The sequence below is a fragment of the Hemicordylus capensis genome, chromosome 11 (assembly GCF_027244095.1).
Source record: "Hemicordylus capensis ecotype Gifberg chromosome 11, rHemCap1.1.pri, whole genome shotgun sequence".
NCBI lineage: Eukaryota > Metazoa > Chordata > Lepidosauria > Squamata > Cordylidae > Hemicordylus > Hemicordylus capensis.
The window spans coordinates 19,071,669-19,088,099 of NC_069667.1; the positions used below are offsets into that span (position 1 = coordinate 19,071,669).

The window sequence follows — 16,431 nt, forward strand, 5'->3', positions numbered from 1 at the left end:
AGAGATGCGACATTGTTTACGAGAGAAGCTAGCCAACCAAACAAGGTGGATTGTATGGGCTTACATTTCCATAGGCAGCTGGGGTGGGTGGTGGGTGGGAAACAAATGATCTCTGTGTAGCTGTCATGGTACAGTGAACGTTCTACCCTTTTAGACTCAGATTAGTGTGGGAGAGGGTGAACAATGTGAAAAAAGCCATGTGATGTTGGCTGCATTTGCAGGTGAAATTTGCAAATGAAATCTATCTATCTATCTATCTATCTATTTATTTTATTCGATTTCTATACCGCCCTTCCAAAAATGGTTCAGGGCAGTTTACACAGAGAAATAATCAATAAATAAGATGGCTCCCTGTCCCCAAAGGGCTCACAATCTCAAAAGAAATGTAAGATAGACACCAGCAACAGTTACTGGAGGAACTGTGCTGGGGGTGGATAGGGCCAGTTACTCTCCCCCTGCTAAATAAAGAGAATCACCATGTTAAAAGGTGCCTCTTTGCCAAGTTAGCAGGGGACTAGCCAATGTTAGCAGGGGATTGCAAATGAAAATGCATGAATATGTCCTGAAGATCTACTAGAACTGTTCAGTCACATTAGCTGCCTTATACTGAGTCTGACCATTGGTCCATCTAGCTCAGTATTGTCTTCACTGACGGGCAGCACCTCTAAAAGGATACAGGAAGGAGTCTTTCCTGGCCCTCCCTGGAGTTGCCAGGCATCTGATCCAGCTGGGTTGTTCTTAAGAATCTTGGACCTTCTGCATGGAAAGCAGTCACCTTACCACTGAGCTATGACCCCATCCCTGGGAATTTCCCTTTCCAAATGTTGGGGATTGCCCACAGAATTCCATGACCTTTTCGTGGAGAGAAAAAGCAGTGAACCAGTGTTGTGCAGTGGTTAGGGCAAGGATTCTCAGATGTGGGTCCCCAGAGGCTGTGGGACGACAACTCCCATCAGCCCTGGCCACTATTTATTTATTTATTTATCTTTTTTTTTTTTTTTTAAACCTCCTGATATGTACATCTCTAGGCGGTGTACAAGACGTGTGCAGTGGAGAGCTGGTCTTCTGGTAGCAAGCCTGACTTGTCCCCTTAGCTAATGGGAGACTAGAAGTGTGGGAACTGTCAGATATTCCCCTCAGGGGATGAAGCCAGCTCTGGGAAGAGAAGAAGGTCCCATGTTTCCTCCCTGGCAGCATCTCCAAGATAGGGCTGAGAGAGACTCCTGCCTGCAACCTTGGAGAAGCTGCTGCCAATCTGTGCAGACAATATTGAGCTAGAGGGACCAACGGCCCAACTCGGTAGGCAGCAGTTGCCTACTGTATGTTCCTATCTCCAGGTAGGCCTGGGGGAAGGAAACTCCTGCCTGAAACCATGGACTGATGTTACCAGTCAGTGTACTGAGCTAGCTGGAACATTGTGCTGACTCAGTATAAGGAAGCTTGCTATGTTTCTATGAGAACCTAGATCTTTCCTTCTGTCACGAGAGGAAACTAATTCCAAAATATCGAGGCATCCCAACCTTTATTCATTCATGTGCCCTGCTGAGTAATGGGTGGTTATTCTCGGGAATAAATGGGAACATCCAGTGACTTCATCGCATTTGCCTTCATTAATTCAGTAATAAGATTATTGAACAGTGTTGGACCATAATAGTAACTTGATCCCTCCATTCAGCTTTATATTTCTCTCTGTGTGTGTGTGTGTGTGTGTGTGTAGCAGCGAGTGCCACATTGATATTGAAATGCAATATTTCAAAGCAATTCTGTTTTCTTAAATAAAGACCCTCCTGCTAAATATCTGGGGCTTCATTATTTTTCTGCAATTGCCCTTCAAAGGTTCTCCTGTTTACTTGGCGGTTTCAAACCAAAGTGCCCAAAGCTCTAGTTAAAAAGAAAAAATGGCTAAGGATTTGACTAAGGGTTGTTGCGTGTTCTGAAATGTACCAAGCTACTTTCTGCCGCACTTTTTAGCTGTTTAGAAAATAATAAAGCAAAGAAAGCTTGCAGGTTTTTGCCTCTAACTGTCTTGCATTATGTTGTGCCAATTACTCCCTTAAGCTTGACTTACAAGCGAATTGCTTTTTGGTGAGAGACTTCTACAAGATAGTCAAGAAACCAAACTCAAACACTCCTAATGTTCATAGGAAGCTGGAGTTGGATCCTTGGTTCACCTGGCTCAGGACTCCCTACACGGACTGGCAGCGGCTCTCCAAGGAGTCAGGTAGGAGTCTCTCTCCCAGCCCTACCTGGAGATGCTGCCAGGAATTGAACCTGGGACCTTCTGCATGCAAAGCAGAGGTTCTTCCACTGAGCTTCAGCCTGAGGAGGGTTGCCTACCCCTAAGGCATGAGAAAATAAAGATAAAGTGTGTCGTTGAGTCAATGTCGACTCCTGGCGCCCACAGAGCCCTGTGGTTGTCTTTGGTAGAATACAGGAGGGGTTGACCATTGCCTCCTCCCACTCAGTATGAGATGATGCCTTTCAGCCATTTTTGGAAGGGCGGTATAGAAATTGAATAAATAAAGACATAAATAAATCTTCTGATATCACTGCTACCCAATAGAGGTGTTTCCCATAGTCTGAGAAACATACCAGCGAGGATTCGAACCGGCAACCTCTGGCTTGCTGATCAAGTCATTTCTCCGTCCTTCAGACGTGACGTGGAACTGCGGGTCCAATGGATCTGTGGTTCCGCACACACACCCTCCACTTGCTCTCCCATCCGCATTCGGATGTTCAGGTGAGCAGCATCCTCTAAGCAGTCAGCAAAAATGTAGAGAGGCAGAGATGCTGGCTGTGCGGGCTTCCTTCTTTCATGAAGGACAGCCCACCCAGCCAATAGCAGCCAGAGTGAGGGAGGAGCTTGGGGAAAAGGCTAACTGCGGGGCCAGTCTTTGGACACTGGCACTGCAGAACTGGAGGTACAGGCAGAGAATGTTGGGAGAAAGTAGGGTGGAAATCTTGGGAGACAGACACGTTTGGACGACATGCCTGCCAGCCGTGCATGTTCACTAGGAAATCCAGTTCCCGATTGTCTGACTTCCCAGTGATTGTGAGAATCCACCCCCTTTCTTCTGTGGGGGTTTCTTCAGCTCCAGATGTCCTGCACTGAGCACAGGGTTGGAGCAGATTTCATCACGATTCTGTGATTTTAAGAGAAGGCATTTCTTTGCAATAAATCTGCACTGGAATTAGGCTTTTCCTAATTGTATCCATTTTCTTTGGGGGAAAGTTCTCTCTCTTTTTAGATTCTTCTGGGCCAGATTAAAAAGCAGTTGATGTAAAGTCATGTCAATATCTTGCCCACGGGTCAAACGGTTCCTTCCCATTCCCCGTTTCATGTGCTTCAGAAATGGGCTATGCATAAATAACTGTGTTTCCCTGTTTGCTCTCCAATTCTGACTTCACATCAGAAATGTCATCAAAAGTTCTGGCTTCCACCATCAAAGTCTTTTGACCCATGCTGGCATGTTTTCGTGTTTCATCTTGTGCACAAATTCAAATGTTTTAATTAGGCTGGGGGGGTGTGCCACTATACATTTACATTTTGATGTGTCTCTGCCAGCCCCGAGGCCTGTCTTCAGTTTTTTTGCCGTGATGTTCACGGAAGTTAATGGATGAAAACACATAGATTCTGAACTAATATGTACACATATAGGGAGTAATTCTTGTAATGATTTCTGGAAAGTAACATATGGGAAGTACATATGATATGCAAATTTTGTACACTGCCTAGAGAGGTACATATCAGGTAGTATGAAAATATAAGTATGTACTTGAATCCTCATATGAAACTGATCTGGAGTACATATGAAACTGATATTTCATATGTACATGTGTACATATGAATGGTACACATGTACATATAACTCTGGTGTTGCAGGGGTGGGTGGGAATCATTGGTGGTTGCAGATTTTGGATCTGGGCTTATGATAGCTGGGGTGATTTTTAGAACACCTTTGGGAAAACTTAGCAGGGTTAAGAGCAACGAGAGCAAATGTGTGGTCCCGTGTCACTCTGAGGAACATTGAAGATGGATGGCTGAGAACGTGACCTTTGCTTCCCCATCACGAGGAGCAGAGCAGGAAGGGGAGAGATCCCCACATCCGCAAAAGCGCCCCACAAGGGAGTCTCCTCAAAGGCGTTTGTCCATTGAAAAAGGTCGCATTCATCTATTCACATCCTCATCAGCTGTTGCAATTTGCTATTGCTTGACATGCAAACGTGTTCTCTTAACATCCCAACCCTGGGCATGTTTGTTCAGAAGTAAGCCCCACTGAACTCAACGGGAGTTTCTTCCAGGTAGCAGGGCATACTATGGCAGTCTGAAGGACTGAGGCTTAGCTCCTCTTGAGATTCATAGGAACATAAGAAGCTGCCATATACTGAGTCAGACCCTTGGTCGATCTAGCTCAGTATTGTCTACACAGACTGGCAGCGGCTTCTCCAAGGTTGCAGGCAGGAGTCTCTCTCAGCATCGTACTGTATGCTTTGGTAGTTTGTTGGTTCAATAAAAAAATCTTGTCCTATTAAAGAAAATAAAATCTTGTCCTATCTTGGAGATGCTGCCAGGGAGGGAACTTGGAACCTTCCCAATTACAGGGAAGCTTTTGAGAAGCGCCAAATAAAACCCAGAGAATAATGGGTCAACTCAAATGTGAAATACACAAACATGATGAATATTTATATACCGCTCAAGCAGTTTATGTAGAGATAGATAGATAGATAGATGGATAGATAGGCTCCCCAGAGGGCTCACAAGCTAAAAAAGAAACATAAGATAGACACCAGCAGCAACAGCCACTGGAGGGATGCTGTGCTGGGGATGGAGAGGGCCAGTTGCTCTCCCCCTGCTCAATAAAGAGAATCGCCACTTTTAAAAGAGAATCACCACTTGAAAAACCATTTTTCAGTTAGCAATAATATATATATTGTGTGTGTGTGTACACACACACACACACACACACACCAAAATTGCATGAAATCCACTGGAGGAATTCCATGAAGTCGTTCTGCTTCCCAGCTTTGGGCAAAGAGTTCCACTCCATGCTATACGTCCAGTTTCCAGTCTGAATCTCAGCACTTTCTGTTTACGACAATGTTGATACTGTGATCTGTTCATTCGCCATCCATATTACCATTCTGTTCAACACTAGGGCAGTGAAAGGCGCCGTCAAGTCGGTGTCGACTCCTGGCGACCACAGAGCCCTGTGGTTCCCTTTGGCAGAACGCAGGAGGGGTTCACCATTACCGTCTCCCGCGCAGTATGAGATGATGCCTTTCAGCATCTTCCTAGATCGCTGCTGCCCAATATAGGTGTTTCCTATAGTCTGGGAGACATAGCAGGGAGGATTCGAACCAGCAACCTTCTGCTGGTTAGTCAATCATTATCATTTCCCTGCTGCGCCACTTAAGGTGACTATAGTAGGGCAGTTACATGCCCATAAACTGGGTAGGAGATGAATCCTATTCAGTTCTGGGAGCTGGGTGTTCTCCTGTTTTGCTATTGTGTGTTAGAATTTTAGAAAGTAAGTGGCAGGGGAGTTTGATTGTCTGTCGAGCCCCAGGTGGGTATGGATACGAATACGGTGAATATTTATATACTGCTTTTCAACCAAAATTCGCAAAGCTGTTTACATAGAAATAAATAAATAAATTTAATTAAATAGATCCCTGTCCTCAAAGGGCTCACAATCTAAAGAGAGAGAGAAAGAAACCTAAGATAGACACCAGCAACAGACATTGGAGGGATGCTGTGCTGGGGAAGGATCCGGCCAGCTGCAATCCTCCTGCTAAATAAAGAGAATCACCCCTTTTAAAAGGCGTCTCTCTGCCCAAAGGAAAATTTTCCTGCCTAACTCATTCAGCTTGTGGAATTCTCTGCCACAAGATGTGGTGACAGCCAACAACCTGGATGGCTTTACCTGGGGTTTGGATAATTTCATGGTCTATCAAAGGCTACTAGTCGGAGGGCTATAGGCCACCCCCAGCCTCAAAGGCAGGATGCCTCTGAATACCAGTCGCAGGGGCTAATAGCAGGAGAGAAGGCATGCCCTCAACCTCTGCCTGTGGCTTGCAGCAGCATCTGATGGGCCACTGTGTGGAACAGGATGCTGGACTAGGTGGGCTTTGGGCCTGATCCAGCAGGGCTGTTCTTATGTTGGCTTCCCTATAACTTGGCACAATTCGCTTTTTCAAAAAATACATTTTGTTTCTCATGGATTACCAGCTCCTTTGAAGGCCTGTGCATATGGTCAGTTGGGGTAAAGATATTAAAGAAACAAAGGAGTAAAAATGTGTAAAATGGCACTGACGCTGCTCTCTGTTGACTCTACGAAGTTACTTCTTCATTTCTCGTGCTCGCATTCACCACGGCGAGACGTCGGGCTTCACCATAACGGAGGGCGTGGCCAACGAGCGTTCCATCCAAGGTCCCAATGATACCCTCCGCCCAGAGTTCAAGTGCATGGGAATCCATTGGTCACGAACACTTAACTGAAAGGAAGGAAAACATCCCATCAATCTCCGTCCAAAGCAGCCGTGACCCCATGGTGCACTGGGGCTGTTCCTTTTACCCCCCCACCCCGAGAGTCCCAGGATAATTTTCGGATGCAGGACAAAGTCTGGAAGCAGTTGGCTCGAAGGCCCTCCCAAACCAGGGCATCCATCACCAGCAAACAGTAACACTTTGTTACGGCCAATGCCGACAATGTCCCTGTTTCCAACAGAAAGACGTATTTATCGCAGCTGCATTAACACCAATGCATTTGCTACGGTCGGTCCTTTGGGGTAAAGGAGGAACAGGGCCGCACAACAGCCCTTTAGTCTGAGAACACAGAGTTTGAAATGAGACCCAAATTGCCAAGGATGGCTTGACAAAGTCCCTCCCCCCTTTTTTAATAATAGTCCAGCGCCATTGGCACAGATCCGCCACGTCGGACACTTTAGTCAGTGAGACCAGCAGGGATTACTCCAGAGGATAGTGGGTGCTTCCCCTAAAGAGGTGCACCTAAGTAATTTTGGAGCCTGGACCTAATTGCCTTTGGAGCAGCCCCACCTCAGCTGCAAGTTAAGCTTCATCCCCCTACGTGCACACACACAAGCCGTGACACACACAGTATTTTCCACACGTGGCTTCTTGAGGGCGCAAGCAGCAACAGAACTCCCAAGAATGTAAGAATATCAAACAGGTATATTGACGCAAATATACATTAGCAGAAACATTCCAGCACTCAACAGATTCCCATCCCACATATTTCTTTCCCCACTCCTCCCTCTGGCTCTAAAGCAGGGGTCACACTCAGCAATCTGGGGCAGGTTATCCTTGGCTGCCTGGTGTGGCTTGGACCCGTGGCACGGTGGCCACAGCACCTGAGACAGACTAAATAGGATTTAGGAGCCCACAGGGTGTGTGGAAGCCCTGGACCTCCGCCTAGAAATCCAGAGTGCCTCTGCTCCCCACAAAATTATTTCCTCACTCAGTCTTTGGCAACCCCCCCCCACGAAAGCTTTACAGCAATGTTTTCAGACAATATAATCATAGTATATTATGGCCCTATTGTTTGAATCATTTTTAATAGCCTCTGTCCTTTAAAAGAGCTTCATCACTTACTCCTTTACCCAAGGCACAATTCATCACTCACTCCTTTGCCAGAGGCAGGATGCCTCTGAATACCAGTTGCAGGGGAGCAACAGCAGGAGAGAGGGCAGGCACATATCTCTTGCCTGTGGACTCCCCAGAGGCATCTGGTGGGAACAGAGGAACAGAGGAAGCTGCCATATACTGAGTCAGACCATTGGTCTACCTAGCTCAGTATTGTCTTCACATACTGGCAGTAGCTTCGCCGAGGTTGCAAACAGGACTCTCTCTCTCAGCCCTATCTTGGAGGAGCCAAGGAGGGAACTTGCAGCTTTCTGCTCTTTCCAGAGTGGCTCCATCCCCTAAGGGGAATATCTTACAGGGCTCACACTTCTAGTCTCCCATTCATATGCAACTGGGGCGGACCCTGTTTAGCTAAGGGGACAAGTCATGCTTGCTACCACCAGACCAGCTCTCCTCCCAATCCAGCCGGGCTGTTCTTATGCTCTTAAGCAGCAGAAGGCAATACAGCCAGGTAGGGAAGAGACTCCTCCAGCCTCCCAGGAGCCAGGCCAATTCCCGAGCTTCCTTCCTAGCCAGGCACTGGGCCGGGTGAGACCATGTGTGCAGAGGTGGGGTGCAGGATTATCCCCTCCCTCTGCAGATTCCATCTGGCCTGGACCTGACCTCTCTTCCCACCTCAGTCTTTTCAGCCACATGGTCTTGAATCAAAAGAGAAAGCAATCCTGGAAAGTGCCTATCAGCTTAGACTCCCTATTGGTTGGAGATGAAGCTTCAAGTCCTTTTCTCATGCTCCCTTCCAAGCCATGGGTGAAGGGTAATGGGACTGGAACTGTCGATCCTAGCCCCCACCAGCATGCCCAACACTCCCCCATATATTGGGCAGGACACAAGAATGAGGGAAGGCAGGACAAGGGGGGAACGGAAAGCGTGTAACACCAGGGGGGGATGATGCAAGTGGCAGATTTAGTGCATGGCAAATGAATGCCACAGAGCCTTAATGGCGGGCATGCGCACCCCCTCCACTCATGTTCCCATGCGCCTGTGATCTGTATTCAACAGGCATCGTCAGAGGTGCTGGCGGGATCCAATGCAGTTAAACTTCAAAGATTTCTTCATTCTCTTTCAGCACAGACCCAAGTTGCTGAGGTCTTTCTCTCCCCCCTCCGCCCTTAGTAAAGATTAAATACATAGATAGATTAAAGGCCCCAAAGTTCGCACAGTATATGGTTCTCTCCAGGCTGTGAGTTACATCCGTGCCTTTCACCCCAACCCCCTGCCTCCACGGCAGGCTTTGTACTCAACGGACAAAAAAAGGGAAAAAAATGCGCTCAAGATTGGCCCAGCTGTACGTCCATATTATCCTCGCCGTTCTTCTGACAAGCGTTAATATATGGAGCTTTATCAAGCTGGGATGGTTGGCTGAATGAATGGGGAAAGGTTTCCCAAGGACCAAGAACGATGCACACGGTTTCAGATGTCGAACTGCAGCACAGAGCTGGAAACGGAGAGCAGTGTAGTCAAAAAGGAGGGATGCAGATTGCCCGGAGCAAAATCCCATACGCCCCTCTCTCCCCAGATTGGATGGGTGAAAATAAACTGGTGTTGACCAAACACTAAGGCCGTTTGCATGACCCCTGGGGTTTGGGATGGGGAGGGCTGAGGGGGAAGGCAGGATCCTACCTGCCTCTTCCCCACAGGATTATCGTTTCTTCGGGGCGCCAGTGCTTGTGCCCACACTGCTTGTGTACCCAGATGACCGGCGTGGTGGCAGGCTTCCGACATGGGAATGGGAGGAGGAAGTCCTCCCACATCCCATAATGCCATAGTGCACTGTGTGTAGAGGCAGCCTGCTGTAATGCAGCCGGGCCCGTCTCCCTGGCCATGTTGCACTCAGGAATCTATGGACCCCCCTGGCCATGTTGCACTCATAAGAACAGAGGAAGCTGCCATATACTGAGTCGGACCCTTGGTCCATCTCGCTCAGTATTGTCTTCACAGTCTGGCAGCGACTTCTCCAAGGCTGCAGGTAGGAGTCTCTCCCAGCTCTATCTTGGAGATGACAGGGAGGGAACTTGGTACCTTCTGCACCTGGCCCAGAATGTGAGGCCATTCTTTGGGGAGCAGGACATGAGGCGTGTTTCTCTGCTCAAGAGAAAGATGTGTTTCTCCTCTTTGTCTTTGGATAGGTCATAAAGGTCAGTGGTGTAAGAAACCCTGAAGCGGGCCCCTTTTATCTTTTTTGCAGTGCCCAAAGGCGTTGCTGAGTTTTGCGGCAGTGGGGGGGGGACCCTGCCACCAAGCCCCTTGCCCCCGCAACATCACCCCTATCTTGCAGACCCCCCCTTTCCTCCTTCTCCCACCACCATTCCCCAGGTAGCTCATGGGGTGGTAAGTGGCTGAATCGGCTTCCTCTCTCAAGTGAAGAGAAAGAAATGGACCCATACAGTTGCTTACAGCTCTGTGAGCCAGCTGGGCAGTGGCGGGAATGGATGTGCCAGTGCTGACCATGCAGCATGTTGACATCAAGGAGGAGGGGGGGGGAGGAAGAGAAAGAGGAGAAAGGGATGGTGGAGGAGAAGGAGGAGGGAGGAGGAGAGTGGAGGGGGGAGGAGAAAGAAGAGGAGGAGGAGAAAGAGGAGGAGAAAGGAGGAGAAAGAGAGAGGAGGAAAGAAGAGGAGGGAGGAGAAAGGAGGAGGAGGGAGAAGGAGAAAGAGGAGGAGGAGAAAGAGGAGGAGGGGAAATGGCAAAGTAGGAGGAGGGATGGGGAGTGGCACGATCAGCGGACCTTGTGGGGTTGCTGTAGCAGTGGCTGGTGAGGGACCCTTGGTAGCCCCTCTTCTTGGGGGTGCCAGGGGCGGCCTGTGTTCTTGAACACATCTGCCCAACCACAGTTACGCCCCTGGAGGGAACTGGAATCCCTGTTGGTGCCATTTGACTCGTAAACTGGGAAAGGGCAAAGCGTCCGCTGGTCTCCCCTACCTCGACCCATTTCCTCCAGTCTGCTTCTTTCCAGCTGTTCTGATCGGCAGTCCCCCCGCCCACTGCCTTCCTCTTCTGTAATCGTGTGTCTTTATAGCAGCAAAAGAGTCCCCAGATAACTATTTAGTATAAACAAACCAGGCTGCTTTAATGGAATTACCTTAGCCTTGCTAGTAAATAATTTATAGGAGGCAGTATATAAAATATGTTTCTTCCTCTCTCTCCTGCTCTCTCTCTTTCTCTCCCCCCTCCCTTAAAAAAGAAAAACAAAACATAGATGGAGAGAGGGTGAGTCGGTTGTCATGTGGAAAACACCCGCCAAAGGAACGTTAACTGAGAAGATTGTAAAAGTGCTCCCGATGAAAATGGGAACGTGGTTGAAATGAAAGGCAGAAACCAGAGCTTGTTTTTTCTTCTCTGAAGAGGAGACATTAAACGAGGCCCTTTGGTGCCACTGTGTGATCTGAGGGCAAGAAACCCCTTCACCCAACCTGAGGAGATACAAACAAGCAGTTAGGAATAAATCTGTGTGGCTGCTCAAGTGGTGTTTATGTAACATGAGGGCTATTCACATACATCACACACACAAAGGGCATGCACACATGTTTTCATGTGAATGACTGCACATGCGTTAGTTTGGAAAGTCAGCATGGGCATTGGATCCCTCTAACACGGATGGCATGTACTGCTGTATGCACATAATATGTAAATAACTGTAGGTGCATATAGAGAAAATAACATGTGTTTTCTGTACACATGCACATTGCACGTAATGTGTGAATATGGCTAATTTGTGGACGCTGTAGGTTTACTAGTAGAAAATACATAAGATCACACCTTCTAACCTTTGTGGTGATTGATCCAGAATAACAACACTCCTTGGGATTTAGTTCACAGTCCCTGACTCTTGTGCGAATCTTTGCTTCTTTTTGACACTATACATTGATCATGGCTTTATACTAGTTTCACTAGTGTGGTGGCACTCAAATTATTCTGGTAGTTTGGAGAAAGTGCTGAAAATGCTAGCAGGGAGAGACCTGGACTCTCTGGCTACATTCGCATGCAGCATGGAAATGCAGGTTCAATGGACCAGCGGTTCTATGCCCCCTCCTCCCCCTCTCATCCAAATTCGGACATAATGACAGAGGTGCTCTTACCCCTGGACTTCTGGGCTGAAGTCCAGGGCCTCCACACCCCCTGGGGCCCCCCAAATTCATAAATATACCTGTTTTATATTTTTACATTCTTGTGAGTTCAGTTGCTGTTTGTGCCCTCAGGAACCAACATGTGAAAAATACTGTGTGTGTGTGTAGGGGGATGATGCTTAACTTGCAGGAGTTGGAGGGGGAGGGTGATGGCTCCAAAGGCCTTCAGGTCCAGGCTCCAAAATTACTCTGTGAGACTGCAGAGAGGAGGGGGGACTGGCCGTGTGGGCTTCCTTCTTGCTTGAAGGATAGCCTGCACAGCCAATCTTGATGGAGTTGAGTTCCTCCCTCAACTCTGGTTCCAGTGGATGCAGCCTGAGGTACTACATTAGGACATACCATAGGCTGTGTCCAACTTCAAGTTGTGGCGCCGAAACTCACTGCAACCTGAGGGTTCAGATTGGAGTTCCAAATCTGAACCCTCGGTTTTGTCGCTGTGGAACATAGGAAGCTGCCATATACTGAGTCAGGTCATTGGTCTATCTAGCTCAGTATTGTCTGAACAGACTGGCAGCAGCTTCTCCAAGGTTGCAGGCAGGAATCTCTCTCAGCCCGATCTTGGAGATGCTGCCAGGACTTGGAACCTTCTGCTCTTCCCAGAGCGGCTCCATCCCCTGAGGGGAATATCTTCTAGTGCTCACACGCCAAGTCTCCCATTCATATGCAATCAGGGTAGGCCCTGCTTAGCTAAGGGGACAAGTCATGCTTGCTACCACAAGTCCAGCTCTCCTCTCCTGCCTACCTCCAATTGCTTGCATTCACGCATGTAACGCTTGCAGAACTGTTGGCCCCTTTAACTGTGGTTCTTTGTGACGTGCGAATGCAGCCTCTATCTACAGTATGTCCCTAAAGCCCCTAGTGGTCATTAGGAGATATTGCTGCTGAGGGCTGATCCTGCTAGAGTCCCAGCGCCAACAGGTAACCCACATTAAACCTAGATTCAAACAACTGTGTCAAAACAATTGTTGAGCTACCATGGAAAATAAGATTTTGGGCTAGGTAGTTTTCAACAGTGTAGTTCTCATGGAATCTTGTCTTTCCCCCGCAAAGGGACCATTTCCCTGCAAAACATCCTTCACCCTGCACTGAAATGTTTTGTTTCTTGGTTGTAAGTTCTTGCCTCGCCTCGCCAGTAGCATTCCTGTTACCCAAATGGTCTTTGTGTTGTTTTCAGAACTGGTGGTTGCTGCCTCCGCTGATGGCCTTGACCATGAAACTGGAACCTTGAATGCTTGACCTACATTTCCAAGGGCATCTGTTTCAGCCTATCATTGTCACCATGCTTCATTGGAAACCTGACCCTATGGCTCTAATAGTATTAACAGAAGCTCTGACTTTGAGAAGGAAAAGTGGTGAGCCACCTTTGCCTGGAAGACCAACACGTTAAACTGAGATATGACCCTCACTCCCCGCTCCAAAGTCCAGTGGGCTCTGCCTATGTCGTCCTCACTGCATATACTGGAGGGGACAATCAATTTGTGTCGGCAGAAAATCTGCGAACTGTGAGTTGCCGGCATAAGGTTTTGTGATCTTATTTCACAAATGGCTCATCTAGATGATTAGATGGCAAATTCAGCGCTCCAAGTGACGTACAAAAACGTGGTTGAATCGACTGGCATAATAAAACAGATTCACAAGACGTTGCTCTAAAAGATGCTTTTAACTGGCTTTTCTCGTTGGCTTTTAATTCTATAAAGCCTATCTATCTATCTATCTATCTATCTATCTATCTATCTATCTATCTATCTATCTATCATCATATGCTGATATTGCACATGGCAAGCCCCGCCCCGCCCACACAGTGCTTTACCAATCAGAGGGAACAGAACAGAAGCACCGTGGTGATTGGGCAGTGGGGATTCCATATGCAGATAGGGAAGAGGAGTGGGTAGGGGGCGAGTGAGTGAGCGCGAGGTGGGGAGGAGGCAAGCGAGTGAGCAGGCAGGGAGGGGGCAAGTGAGTGAGCAAGCAGGGGGGGGTTGTCTGAGAGTGGGTGGCTGACACTGAGCAATAAAGCAGGGGCTGTGGCGTGGGGCAAGGAGAGCAAGGAAGTCCTAGCGCCCAGATGCTCTGTGCGGGTTCAGCTAGTTAGAAAACAAAAACAAGAAAGGCAATGATCTGAGCAAGAAGCCGCAAGTTTTGGTTTTAAAAATAATCATTTTTGTGTTATTGTTTGATTGATTTAGTTATGCATTTATTATTTGAAAATAATTCAAAAAACACAGAGCAGCAGCCTTAAATACTAATCTCATTTAAAAGCCTGGGTGAAGAGCCACATCTTTACTTTTTTCCTAAAAACTGTCAAGGAGACTGAGGAGCAGATTTCTGCCAGGAGAGCATTCCAAAGCCGGGGGCAATGACTGAGAAGGCCCTGTCCCGTATGCTTGACAGCCGAGCCTCTTTCACTGTCGGCAGACGGAGCAGAGCTCCCTCCAATGATCTTGTTCAATGGGCAGAAATCCTTGGGAGCAGGCGGTTCTTCAGATATCCAGGGCCAAATTTCTATATTTCATTATATTTTGTGCATAACACTTCACGGAAATCCAAATCCAAATCTGATGATTATTTTCCATTTCAGCTTTTCCTCCTACCTTGCTTCCATATAATCACTTCTCCACAACCAAACATTGGGGAACATACACAGCTCCCAAACCTGGGTAGGACATCATTTTCACTTGTGGGGATGACCTCAATCTCTGTTTTAGAGTCTGTTTTTCCCCCTTTCTCTTTTATTTTTCAATCAGTTATGTAGAAATGTATCCTTAAAAAAAAAAAAATCAGAGGTCCCTAAGCTTTCATAGCTTGTGCCTACATTTGGCACTGGTCAAAGGCCATTGTGGCAGGGGATAATGGGAGCTGTAGTCCAACAACATCTGGGGGCACAAGCCTGGGCCTGGGAGCCCCTGCTCTAGGGTATCTGGTGCTGTGTAGGCAAGAGACTCATGACAGAGAAAAGAAAGGACTTTCCCCTACAGAACAGAATTCATTTATGGAATTTGCCACCATTAGATGTGGAGGAAGCAACAAGTTCAGATGACTTTAGAGGGACTAGTCAAATTCAGGAAGGAGGAAAGATCTTTCAAAGCTAATTAGACATAATTGTGGATCCTCTGTGTTCAGAGACAGTCTACCTCTGAAAACCAGTTGCTGGGTGGAGCAGCGGCAAGGGAGGTCTATAGCTTTCGGGCTTCTCAGAGGCATCCTGGTGGCCATTGTGTGAAAAGGGCTACTGATGTTGAGGGACATTTGGCCAGATCCAGCAGGCTCCCTTACTTTCGTGACCACGTCAACGAGGTTGTGCGAAACGGCCCGTTCCCACTTGCCCGTTGGCTGAACGGTACGCTTAATTAAGGCGCCTGTGATTAGATACCTGCAGAGCATTAGCCAAACGGTCTGAGCGGGTATCATCATACCACATCTGTTCCACTTCGTGCAGGCCCTGGGGTCTCTGCCTGCGAGCTTTAATATGCGTGCGGAGATATATTTCATGGAAACACGGTGTTCCGTCTGTAGCCACATCTGCTCTATTATATTAGGGAAAGGGAGGCATTTTGATACTAATTGCAGCGAAATGGTGATGTCTTTGCCCTGTAATTGACTTAATGAAGTTCGTATGGAACTTCTGAAAGTGCTCGGGTAATGGGCACCCCATCGAGGCCGTTGTGGGTGGGAAGGGAAGTGATTGCCCTGTTGTAGAGGTAACTTGGCAAAGAAAGGGGTCATGGAGGAATGTTACCAAGGAACTGCCAGCATGGCTGCTGTCAATTTTCTCTCTCTATATATATAAAAAACTGCGTGCTGCCTCTATAAAAATTGTACTCTAATTGTACTGCCTCCTTCAAGGAGAGAGAGAGAGAGAGGAAAAAACCCCGTTCGCAATTAAACTTGCTTCTGGAGTTAGCTTTGAACCCAGGCAGAATGGATAAACCTCAGTTAACCTTTCATAAACAGGTATTTCCACTGGGTTGCATCCAAGTGAAGCGAGTTACGACTAATTCCCATTGAAATGAACGGGATTTAAGTTGGTCATGAGTAACGTGTCTCATTGATTTCAACAGTGCTTAGTCATGACTTGGAAGTAATGACTCATCACACTTGGAAGGTTCCTGCCCACTATGAACTGGACATGGGCAAAGAGGAATAAGCAACAGTGCTAGCCAGCCTGGGGATTGGGACCTTATGGGACAACTCCTACTTTTTGATCCTAAGTGTGCCACTGAGCTGGTGTCGACTCTTGGCGCCCACAGAGCCCTGTGGTTGTCTTTGGTAGAATCCAGGAGGGGTTGACCATTGCCATCTCCCACGCAGTATGAAATGATGCCTTTCAGCACCTTCCTAGATCGCTGCTGCCCAATATAGATGTTTCCCCTACATAAGTACACCCACCTTCTAAATGTGTCAGTTGTAAATATCTGCTCCTGTTTTGTGTGTGTTTGCATCTTAAAGGATGCCTCATTCAGATCTTTTGTCAGTGGCCAGTGTTGAGTCCATCAGAGTTTATCTTCAGAGTCCATCTTGCTCTCCAGGCTCTCTATTTTTTTTTTAAATTTTTTTTTTAAAGCTCTCCAGGCTCTCTAGCAATTAAATAGTTGCATTGGATGATGCATCTTGCCTTTAATGCACATGTCTGGAAATACATGCACA

The 16,431-nt window shown here is 47.5% G+C and overlaps 1 long non-coding RNA gene across 5 annotated transcripts in view; it reads left to right on the forward strand.

The window, feature by feature from the left end:
* Positions 1–16,431, forward strand: part of LOC128335611 (uncharacterized) — a 43,982-nt gene that overhangs the window by 15,599 nt on the left and 11,952 nt on the right. For 4 of the 5 annotated variants that reach the window (XR_008311657.1, XR_008311658.1, XR_008311659.1 and 1 more), the window contains 2 exons: positions 2,145–2,221; positions 12,962–13,289. This is a non-coding gene — a long non-coding RNA (uncharacterized LOC128335611). The remainder of the gene's footprint in view (positions 1–2,144; positions 2,222–12,961; positions 13,290–16,431) is intronic. The other variant, XR_008311656.1, reaches the window with a different exon arrangement.